This window comes from Rattus norvegicus, chromosome 8, assembly GCF_036323735.1.
Source record: "Rattus norvegicus strain BN/NHsdMcwi chromosome 8, GRCr8, whole genome shotgun sequence".
NCBI lineage: Eukaryota > Metazoa > Chordata > Mammalia > Rodentia > Muridae > Rattus > Rattus norvegicus.
Window position 1 is genome coordinate 74,961,434 of NC_086026.1, and position 11,354 is coordinate 74,972,787.

An 11,354-nucleotide genomic window follows, 5' to 3' on the forward strand; every position below is an offset into this window, starting at 1 on the left:
TAGGACAAAACAGCAACCAACAGATTGGGAAAAGATCTTTACCAATCTTATAACTACTAGAGGGTTAATATCCCAAATATACAAAGAACTCAAGAAGTTAGACTCCAGAGAGCCAAATATTATAAACTGGGGTACAAAGTTAAACAAAGAATTCTCAGCTGAGAAATATCGAATGAATGGCTGAGAAGCACCTAAAGAAATGTTCAGCATCCTTAGTCATAAGGGAAATACAAATCAAAACAACCCTGAGATTCCACCTCACACCAGTCAGAATGGCGAAGATCAAAAACTCAGGTGACAGCAGATGCTGGCGAGGATGTGGAGAAAGAGGAACACTCCTCCATTGTTGGTGGTATAACCACTCTGGTAATCAGTCTGGAGGTTCCTCAGAAAATTGGACATGGTACTCCCTGAGGACCCAGCTATACCTCTCCTGGGCATATACAAAATGCTCCAACATATAGCAAAGACATATGCTCCACTATGTTCATAGCAGCCTTATTTATAATAGCCAGAAGCTGGAAAGATCCCAGATGCCCTTCAACAGAGGAATGGATACAGAAAATGTGGTACATCTACACAATGGAATATTACTCAGCTATCAAGAACAATGACTTCATGAAATTCATAGGCAAATGGAATGAACTAGAAAATATCATCCTGAGTGAGGTAACCCAATCACAGAAAAACACACATGGTATGCACTCATTGATAAGTGGGTATTAGCCCAAATGCTTGAATTACCCTAGATGCACAGAACACATGAAACTCAAGAAGGACCAAAATGCGGATGCTTCACTCCTTCTTTAAAAGGGGAACAAAAATATCCATAGGAGGGGACAGGGAGGCAAAGTTTAGAGCAGAAACTGAAGGAATGGCCATTCAGAGCCTGCCCCACATGTGGCCCATACATATACAGCCACCAAAACTCATAAGATGGATGAAGCTAAGAAGTGCAGGCTGACAGGAACCAGATGTAGATCTCTCCTGAGAGACACAGCCAGAACATGTCAAATACAGACGAATGCCAGCAGCAAACCACTGAACTGAGAATGTGACCCCCGTTGGAGGAATCAGAGAGAGGACTGAAAGAGCTGAAGGGGCTTGTGACCCCATAAGAACAATGTCAACCAACCAGAGCTTCCAGGGACTAAGCCACTACCCAAAGACTATACATAGACTGACCCTGGGCTCCAACTGCATATGTAGCAATGAATAGCCTAGTAGGGTCACCAGTGGAAGGGGAAGCCCTTGGTCCTGCCAAGGTTGGACCCCCAGTGTAGGGGATTGTTGGAGGGAGGGCGGTAATGGGGGAAGGATGAGGAGGGGAACACCCATATAGAAGGGAGAGGTTAGGGGGCTGATGGACAGAAAACGGGGAAAGGGAATAACATTTGAAATGTAAATAAGAAATACCCAATTTGGGGTTGGGGATTTAGCTCAGTGGTAGAGCGCTTGCCTAGCAAGCTCAAGGCCCTGGGTTTGGTCCTCAGCTCCGGGAAAAAAAATAATAAAATTTTTTATTTTATTACAGCACTACAGCACTAACCAAAAAAAAAGTGCTTAGAGGTTCTGGCATTCTGCAGCATAGTGAGATGACTTAAATGGATACAGGCAAAACACTCATACACATAAAATAAATTTTAAGAAAGAAAAAAGTTAATTACTGATCTGATCATTGCATCATATATATGTAATATATATTATATACATGCATCAGAACAGCATTAAGTACGTGTTAATTTTTAGGGCTAGACTGTTAGACTGTAATGTAGTAAGAGACAACGTAACACGATCAGATGTCTGTGCCTGATCCCAAACACAGCAGGAAGACTAAACTATTTTATTTATTTTTATTGGAGACTGGGTCTTACTGTGTAGTCCTGGCTGGCCTGGAACTCTCTATGTAGACTGGGTTGGCTTTGAACTCACCAGTGATCCACCTGCCTCTGTCTCTCCAGTGTTAGGATTAAATATTTTCACCATCACGCCTGGCAAAACTTTTCAAAAAGGAATCTAAGTCTAATTCACGTGAAGCCCAAGCTCTTCTCCATAGTAGAGGATGACTCTGAGCTAACTGACCCTCCCACCTCTTACTCCCAAGTTCTGAGACTATAGACACGAGCTAGCATACCCAGCTGTAAACACATCTTAAAAAGCCTGTTTGGGGATGGGGAACGCAATTCAGCTGATAAAGTGCTTGTCTACCATGCAGGAAACCCTAGGACTGATCTACAGTTCAGCATAATGGGTGCACTGGACAAGCAGAGGCAGGAAGAGCGGTACTTTGAGGTCATTCTCGGCTATATGGTAAGTTTGAGACTATCTTGAAACAAAAACAGCCCCCTCCTAATTAGCTGGGCAAGTATCTCATAAACTGTGAATCATTTTCACAGCTCATTGCTACACAACGTGTCTCGAGTCTCAGAAATCCAAGGGAGAAATGATACTGAGGAGTAGCCTTAGTGGTGAGATTTCAGGCAGATGGGGAAGGCCGCATAACCGGTAGGTTCTGCCACATATGCAGTCTTACTCCTTCCCTAAATCACACACCAAGACATGCCCTTGGAGGGAGAGTCTCTTGATCTGGGTTAAGAGCTGGAAGTGACTACACTGAACTCCAAACAGGAAGTGGACTGAGGAAGCAAGCACCAGGCTTGCTTCTGCTTTAGGTGTGATTTGCACACTTTGTCTTGGCAACCACGGTGGAGCTCTGGAGGCACCGTGAGATGAAAGCTCTGTTCTGGAAGGGTGGACGCAGCACTCAAGGCAGAGCCAGAGGCCTCGGTTCCTCGCTCTGCTCTACTATGTGCTGTTTAACTGTTGGGAGATCTCTCATCACCTCTGGGCCTGTGTTTCCTTGCAGCAATCCAAACCCAGCAGGGTCTTTTTGCACTTGACACTGATGCTTGCAGCTGACACACTTGGGTGGGGTGTGGCCCCTGTGCTGCCAGCCAGCCCCGTCCATCTTTCTGCAATTGCTAGTTTACCATGGGGCAGGCCCAGAGGCCCGGAGAGATCTGTCCTTTTGGGAAGCTAACAGCACGTCTGCATTTCCATAGCTTTCAGAAAGTTCATTAGCTCTCCTCCAGGTAGTCACAGAAATCACCAGGCCCTGCCAGAGGTTGCCCAGTGTTTCAGGAGCGCCCTGTGACCCAGGGCTCTGTTGTTTTCTTTCTTTTTTTTTATCTTTCAAGACAAGGTCTCACACTGGCCTCCAACTTGCTACACAGCCAACAGTGACATTGAACTCCATGAGTGCTGGCATTACAGGACCTGAGTCACCACTCCTAGCTCTATGCTGCGCTGGGTTATCATATCCAAGGTAGGGCGTCAGGGGCGAGCACCCTCCCAGCTGAGCCGAATCCCCGGCCCCAGAGATTGTTTTCTTTTTTCTTTTTTTTTTTTTTTTTTTTTTTTTTTCTTTTTTCGAAGCTGGGGACTGAACCCAGGGCCTTGCGTTTGCTAGGCAAGCGCTCTACCACTGAGGTAAATCCCCAACCCCGTCAGAGATTGTTTTCTTAAATGAATGCTAGGTGTCCTGCCAAATCCCGAAGCTGCTGCCACAGCTGTATTTCAGGAAGCCAAGGCCTGCGAGGGGGTGTCAGGAAAGCAATTCCTGTCCCTTGTTTCCCGATTCCAGGCCTGGATGGAGGGAAACAGTCGGCTGATGTCTACAACTGGTAGGACTGGGCTAGTGTTCTGATGGAGAGGGGTGAATGCAGCCGGTACCCTCCACCGGCCCCTGTGTGGCCGGAGCCCAGACCCTGCCCTGGTCTCTCCATTTGTAACATGTAGCTTGGATGCTTTTTTTCTCCTTGACTTTGTTTCTTTCTTTCTTCCCCACCCCTTCCCCTGGTGTTAGGACTGAACCCAGAGACCACCCACCTCCGGGGACTCCCTCTTGTGAAGCAAGTATTTACCACTGTGCTCTACCCCACCGTGTCTCATTCGGAGCCCTATACTGCAGGCTTCTGAGGTCCTGCCCAATGCTTTGTCTCATCAGTTTTTCCACCTCCCGAGCGAGCACTGGGACCACAGGGCTTGCACCATATGGTGCTAGAAACAGAGCCCAAGGACTTGTGCATGCCAGGCGAACACTTACCAGCTATGCTCCATCTGCGGTTTATGGACTTTCTGTGACTGACAGAGACTCCCAGGCAGCCCGGGTGGGACAGGCTCTCCTGGGGCGGGCTTTGATGATACAGAGGCATGCCTGGGCCATGGCCGCACATTCCTTAATCCTAGCATTCAGGAGGCAGAGGCAGGTAGGTCTCTGTGAGTTCAAGGCCAGCCTGGTTTACAGAAAGAGTTTCAGGATAGCCAGGCCTACACACAAGAAACCCTATCTTGGAAAAATATAATAATAATAATAATAATAATAATAATAATAAAAACTGTGCGGTGGCAAAAGAATCTCTGCTTCCTGAAGGCCCCTTGCCAGCTCTGTGCAGGAGTAGGTCAGATGTCGCTTGGATGCTTTTTTTCTCAAACCAAAAACCAGAAAGGAGACCAGGACTGGAGTGATTAGATAACTTGTCAAAGATCACAGCACTGGAAGGCCCATTAGACATTTAAAAAAGGATAACCAACTCTAGGATCCCCCTGGGGCTCCAGAAAAAGTCTAGAGCACACGGAGACCTGTCTCTCAGAGCCACTGTCCACTGGCTCAGGCCTGACGGGTGATTTTGAGCTGAATTCCTCTCAGGGAAGAACAAGGGCTATTTGACTTGGGATGTCCTTGCTCCCTGAGAGTAGGAACCACCCCAGCACCTGGACCATTTCGTTAATACAGCCGCTAGTCTACAAGACAGCACACTTCAGTGCCAAGTCAATCCCTGGGGACTCTGGCTGCATGGAACAGGGCAGGCCAGCTTCCTTTAAGACCCAAGGCCACAGACAAAGAGGAAACGGAGGTGGGTGGTTCCAGAATGCTGACTTGGCTAGAAGGCCTCATGGAGGAAGATGTCAGAAGGGTTGGCCTTGCTTGGGCAAAGCCACCTCAGCTTTGCCCTCTGCAAAGTCAGGGCCACAGAGGTCACTTGGCTATTTGGGCCAGCTTGTGGACAGAGTGGGACATGGACCTAAGGTTGACCACAGCTTGACTCGCTCTGCTCTGCACACTGTATTATAGGGCTTTCCTGATACTAACAGCTATGGGGTAGCCAGTGGGCAAAGAAATGCCTGTATCCTTTAAAAATCTTCTTAGACTCCTAGAAATAAAGTGCATGTGTGTGTCCGTGTGCGTCTGTGCCTGCGTGCATGGAGGCCAGAGGAAGAAAGGAAACAAAGCCTCTTTGCTTTTGTGTGAAGGCAGGAGCCAGCCAAGCTGGGACAAATCTGACAGAAGCGCAGATTAATGGTCCGAGTGACTGATGAATGATCCTGACATCATAGCCTGCGGGGGGACAGTCTTGCCTGTTCATAGTGACAAGCCAAGCCTTTCTCTTTACAATCTGTCCAGTTATGGTAAAGAGACTATAGATTGTCCATGTAGGTCATAGTTCTCAACATCAGCATTGCTGACATTTTAGGCCAGAGGTTGTAGGCTATTCAATGCATTACAGCTAGGCTGGCTGGCCAGCAAACCCCAGGGGTCTTCCTGCCTCTGCTTCCCCAGTGCTGGGATTACAAGTATAGGTTACCCTGTTCTGTATACCCCCCTCTTTTAGCTATTTAAAGGGTTTGTATTACATTTAATAATGTGTCTGAATGTTTCTCCGTGTGGGTCTGTGCATGTAAGTACAGAGCCCCAGGAGGCCAGAGGTACCAGAGCCCCTGGAGCCCCTGGTACAGGTGGTTATGAGCTGCCTGATGTGGATGCTGGGAACTGAACTCAGGTCCTCTGCTGAAGCAGCATATACTCTCAACCACTGAAGGACCATCACTCTAGCCCCTATTTATTTACTTAGAGTGCACATGTACGGGGAACAGAGAACAACCTCTCTTCCCGCCACGTGGGTTCCCAGGATCACACTTAGGTCGTCAGGTTGAATACCTTTGTCCTCTGAGTGAGTTGGGTGGCATGAGAAGACTGAATTTGTACAGGAGAGACACACACTTGGCTTAGTTCCCCAAGAGTCAAGGGGCACCCTTGGAAGAACTCTCCTGACTCAGTAGCTTCTTGCCAATCACACTGTAGCTAGTTGGAAGTAACATATGAAACTCAGTATGCTGTTCCTGTTGGGACTGTTGGCTCTGCCTAGTCCAATTCTGGTGCCACCAGACCCCTCCCTGTGACCATCCTTCTTGTACTTTGCTTTCCCCACAGAGTCTCTATCCCAGAAAAAAAAGAATCAATCCTTTCTACATCCATGGAGCGTTTAAGTCCCCTGAGCCCAATTCTGCCTCCTAAGAGAACCTATCCCTCCACGCTACTCCCCAGGTGTCCCTACCACTGAGGTTCCCCACCCCTGTTCCATTAGGCCTGCCTCCTAACAGGGATCCTTCTGCCCAGGTTCCCCCCTCAGCCTTTACTTGCTCCCCTCCACACCTTCAAGAATGAAGTCCAAGCACTCTGGGTGGATAGATACCTTAACCGTCAATGCCTCCCCCTACCTCATCTTCTGTTTCTTCTCCATCCCTTAGGAGAGGAAGGATACTTCATAATGAATTCACTGTGGGTCTAGAAAAATTTATCCTCTGTTCATCTGCCTCAGATGTCCTCCCTCACTCGTGTTTGGTAAACTCTTAGTCATCTTACAAATCCCAGATAAAGGCCACCTCCTCCATGAAGCCACATCCTGTTCCCTGACCCAAAGCAGCTGGAGACATCTGCCTGCTATATAGGACTTGACCATCTAATAATGAAGAGCTTGCCCCAGTGTGCTTGCTGTCTCCTGAGAGGCAGGGAGCCACATGCCCTAAGGCCCCATTTTCATGTACTTGGCGTCTACATACTGGTGCTGGTACAGAACAGATGTGTTACCCATTTACTAAGTCCTTACTATATGACAGGCTCTGGGCTCCATATTCTACCAAAATGATCGTCAAAACTTCCTTCCTGAGAGATGGGACAGACTCAGAGGGGCTGAGCAGCTAGCCCAGGCCACGAAGCTTATGAACACTGCTGTCAGTGGCATACTCTGTCATATACAGTTCTCCCTTGGGATGTGGCCTCATGACAGTGTTGACACCCCCCCCCCCGATGTGGTCTCCAAGGAAACACCGATCTCACACCTAACTAGAGCTGAGAGTGGAAGAGCTTTCGTGTCTATGCAGCTATTGAGCTGGGAATTCTTTTCTCTCTCTCTCTCTCTCTCTCTCTGTGTGTGTGTGTGTGTGTGTGTGTGTGTGTGTGTGTGTGTGTGTGTGTGTGTGTGCTGGAATCAAACCCAGGGTCTTTTACATGCTAGGTGGGCCTCCCCCTACTGACTCACACCCCTAACCTACTTGCAGATAATTTTTACCTTTCTTGTTTCTTTTCCTTTTCTTTCTTTCTTTCCTTCTTTCTTTCTTTCTTTCTTTCTTTCTTTCTTTCTTTCTTTCTTTCTTTCTTTCTTTCCTGTCTTTCTTTCTTCCTTTTTTTTTTGAGACTGGGTTTCATATTGCCTCGAACTCGGCAGATAGCTGGGGGTGACGTTATACTCTTGAATCCCTTGCCACTATCCCCCAAGTGCTGAGATTACAGGAATGTGCCACCACGCCCTGTTCTGGTTTGTGATTTCTTTAAAAGGAACTTTTAATAAGAAACCAAAGAAAAGCCAAATATACACACATACCACACACATTTTTAAGCAAAACAGATAAGCAGGTTTGGGTCCTCCTGAGCTGTTACTTCCTCATCTAAAACTGGTGGTTGAGACTGGCGGGTCTCAGAGATGCTTATCAATCTGCATATCCTGCAATTCCATGATTGGTTTCTCAGCTGGACAGTGGGCTGGCCAATGCTGGGGACATGAACTTCAGGAGCAATACAGGGGGACACTGTCAACTAACTGGCCAGTACCACCCCTTCCCTGCCTAGGAGCTTCCCTGAGCCCTTCTCCAGGCATTCAGAGGGTTTAGCCAGCCATCAGTGGGCTGCAGCCATCCAGGCTAAAACCTGGGGTCCAGACCCCACCTTTCTGCTTCCAGAGAGGTTCTGTTACTTCATTTCAGTTTATAGTCTGTTCCTTCTCTGAGCCAATCCTCCCTCCCACTCCCAGCCTCCCAGCCATGCCTGGACCCTTCTTTCCTCCCCAGTCCAACCAGTGGGACTTTCTGGAAAGCCCACTCTGAGCAGCTGACACGGGATGGGGACCAGAGAGGCTTGTGGGTGAGTTCCTGCAGAGGCTCACAGCTCACAGCTGTAGCCCTTGGAGCCTCAGTCACTTCCCTTCCCCCGCCCACCCAGCTGGGAGACCATGAGGTTTCATCACAGCTAAGTTGTTGCCCTTATAAGGGAAGGCCCTACGAGCCCGCAGCACACTCTGCCCATGGCCTGCTGGTGAAGAGCCAGGCGGGGCCTTAGGGCATCCTCCAGATGTGGAAAACGGGGATGGCCCAAGCCCAAATGTCTGGGCTGAACATCCACCTGAAGCACAGTCCCTGTAGAGAGTTAGAAAGAAGCCCTCAGTTGTAGGCCCAGACTGTGTGCTCCCAGAGAATCATATCCCTTGGCCCTAATAGTAACTTTGGTCTCCTAGGCAAATTCTTCATCTCATAAGCCGTGAAGCAGGCTGAATGCTGTCTTTCTCATGAGGTTTCCATGACGAGTACGTTTCTATGACAAGAACAACTCAGTAGGCTCAGCAAACACAGGTTCTCTGTGACGCTACAGTGCTGTGTCTATTAAGCACCCCGTAGTAGACACAGCACCCCACAGAATCAGCCCACATCACAAGTAGGAGGAATAGAGGCTCTGCCTTGAACGGAGGCAGTTTGTCCCGATCCCTGTCCTCACCTCCTGAGCACTGGGATTAGAGAGTATGCCACCGGCTGGGTTTTATTTAGTGCCAAGGACGGAATGAGTGCTTCAATTTTACTAGGCAAGCTCCGTGTGGTTGAACCAGATCCTCTACCCATTCCTAGGGGTTGAATCCAGGTACATTCACTTCCAAAGCTAAATTTGTTGGGTTTTTTTTGTTGTTTTTTGTTTTTGTTTTTGTTTTTTTGTTTTTTGTTTTGTTGTTATTTTCTCTTTAAACTTTGCTTCCTCCAGAATCCTGAGGGGGTTTTTGTTTGTTTGTTTGTTTGTTTGTTTTTTGCTTTCTTTTGGGGGTTTGTTTGCTTGTTTGTCTTTTGGTTTTTTGAGAGAGTTTGTATAGTCCTGGCTGTCCTAGAACTAGTTCTGTAGACCAGGCTGACCTCAAACTCAGAGATCCACCTGTCTCTGCAACCCAAATGCTAGGATTAAAGATGTGTGTCACCACGGCCCTTGGCTAGATTGAATTTTTCGTTTTTTTGGGGTTTTTTTGCTGTTGTTGGTTTTTTTTTTTTTTTTTTTTTTTTTGACAGCCCATGAGAGAGGGAAAGACAAAAGCACAGTGGCCCCAGACACACAGGGTGCTTTCAGAGACCAAGCATGAGTTGACACAGAGAGAGGACAGAGTGCCCCTGTTCACCAGGACCTTGTCTTGTTGCTGGGTTTTATGTGAAAGCAACAGAGTCATGGTTTGCCCAGCTACCCACAGGTCTTTAGACGCCTGGGGTGACTGCAGAGTGTGCTCTTACAGGAAGGTTCACCTTTTCTGCACAGGCCTCCAGCCCCAAGACCAGAGGGAAAGAAAGTTCTTACCACATCCTTCCTTAGCCCGTTGCTGGTCACCAACATATCCCAGTAAGCTGGTTCCTGGGTCAGGGTTAAATAGAGACTCCTACCAGTAAGGAGACTCCTCTCCTATAAATGCGGCTGTCACATGCCAGGCTGGTGGCAGGGAAATTCATAAGGGTCATGGCCACAGTTCACATATCCCAGGTCAGGTGCTTCCTGTTATGTTGGCCACAGGGCCTGTGCAGAGGGCTCACAGAGGAAGACAGGAGCCAACCTTTGGCAAGCTCAGTGGTGCTTTCCCACACAAGGGGGAGATCACAGCAGTCTCCTTTTGTGGGTGAAGAAAAGGAGATTCTCCCTTAAAGTTGAGCCTCACAGACAAGTTCCTGGGAGGGTCTTACATCCTGACAGCCTGACCTGAGCTCTAGTCCATCCAGGGCTTTTCTGAGCATTCCTGTCAATGGGGCTATGATGGCAGTGGGCCAGGTTCACCCCTAACCAGGCCCAATCTCTGACAGGTAAACTGCTGGAACCACCATTTTGGAATCACTGATGTAAACATCTGTTCAGCAAGCATTGACAGCAGACACTGGGGGACCCTGCAGTGAAATACAACACACTAAGCTTGGTCTTCTGATCCTCCTAGAGTACTTGTTACTTACAAAAGGAAAGAAACAAAACAATCAAAGGAGAACATCACACAGCGGAAAATAAAAATCAGACTTGTTGCTCAGGTGATTACAATAAACACTGACGTTGGAGGAGGAGCTCCACGGTGAGAAGAATACTCACAGCACGTTCAAGGCCATGGGTTCAATCCCCAGCAAGAACATCTTCACTGAGGCACAAGATGTCAAGGATCTGGATCTCCAGACGGGATACCCTGAGAAAAACTGTTAGGACCCATGTAGTCTTCCAGATGGGAATTTCTTTTCTTTCTCTTTTTGTTTGTTTGAGACAGGGTTTCTCACTCTGTAGACCAGGCTAGCCTCAAACTCAGAGATCTGCCTGCTTTTGCCTCCCAAGTGCTGGGGTCAAAGTTATATGCCACCACCATACCAGGCTCCAGCTTAATCATGACAAAAGCCCAAACTCAAAAGAGGTTTATTACGAACAGGAGAAGGCCAGCTGTCATCTAGGCACACATTTTTGTAACCCCAGCACTTCTGAAGTGGACACATTAGAACCAGGGCTTTAAATTCATCTTAAGCTAGAGTTAAAGGTCAGGCTGAGGGCTAGAGAGAAGGCTCAGCCATTAAGAACACTGACTGTTCTTCCAGAGGTCCTGAGTTCAATTCCCAGCAACCACATGGTGGCTCACAACCATCTGTAATGGGATCCGATGCCCTCTTCTGTGTATCTGAAGATAGTGACAGTGCACTCATATAAATATATATATATACATATAGTCAGGCTGAGTTAATTTTAAAAGCCTAAGGGGTTACAACAGTTGTACATATCTATATTCTTAGTGCTGGGAAGACTGAGGCAAGAGGATCCAGAGTTTAAGCCAGTTTGTGCTTTATATCAAGATGCTGCCTGCCTCAAATTAAAAATGGGGATGAAGATAGTAGATCTCTGAATTTCAGGCTAGCATGGTCTACATAGGAAGTTCCAGTCCAGCCAGGGCTACATAGTGAAACTCTGTTTCAAACATAAC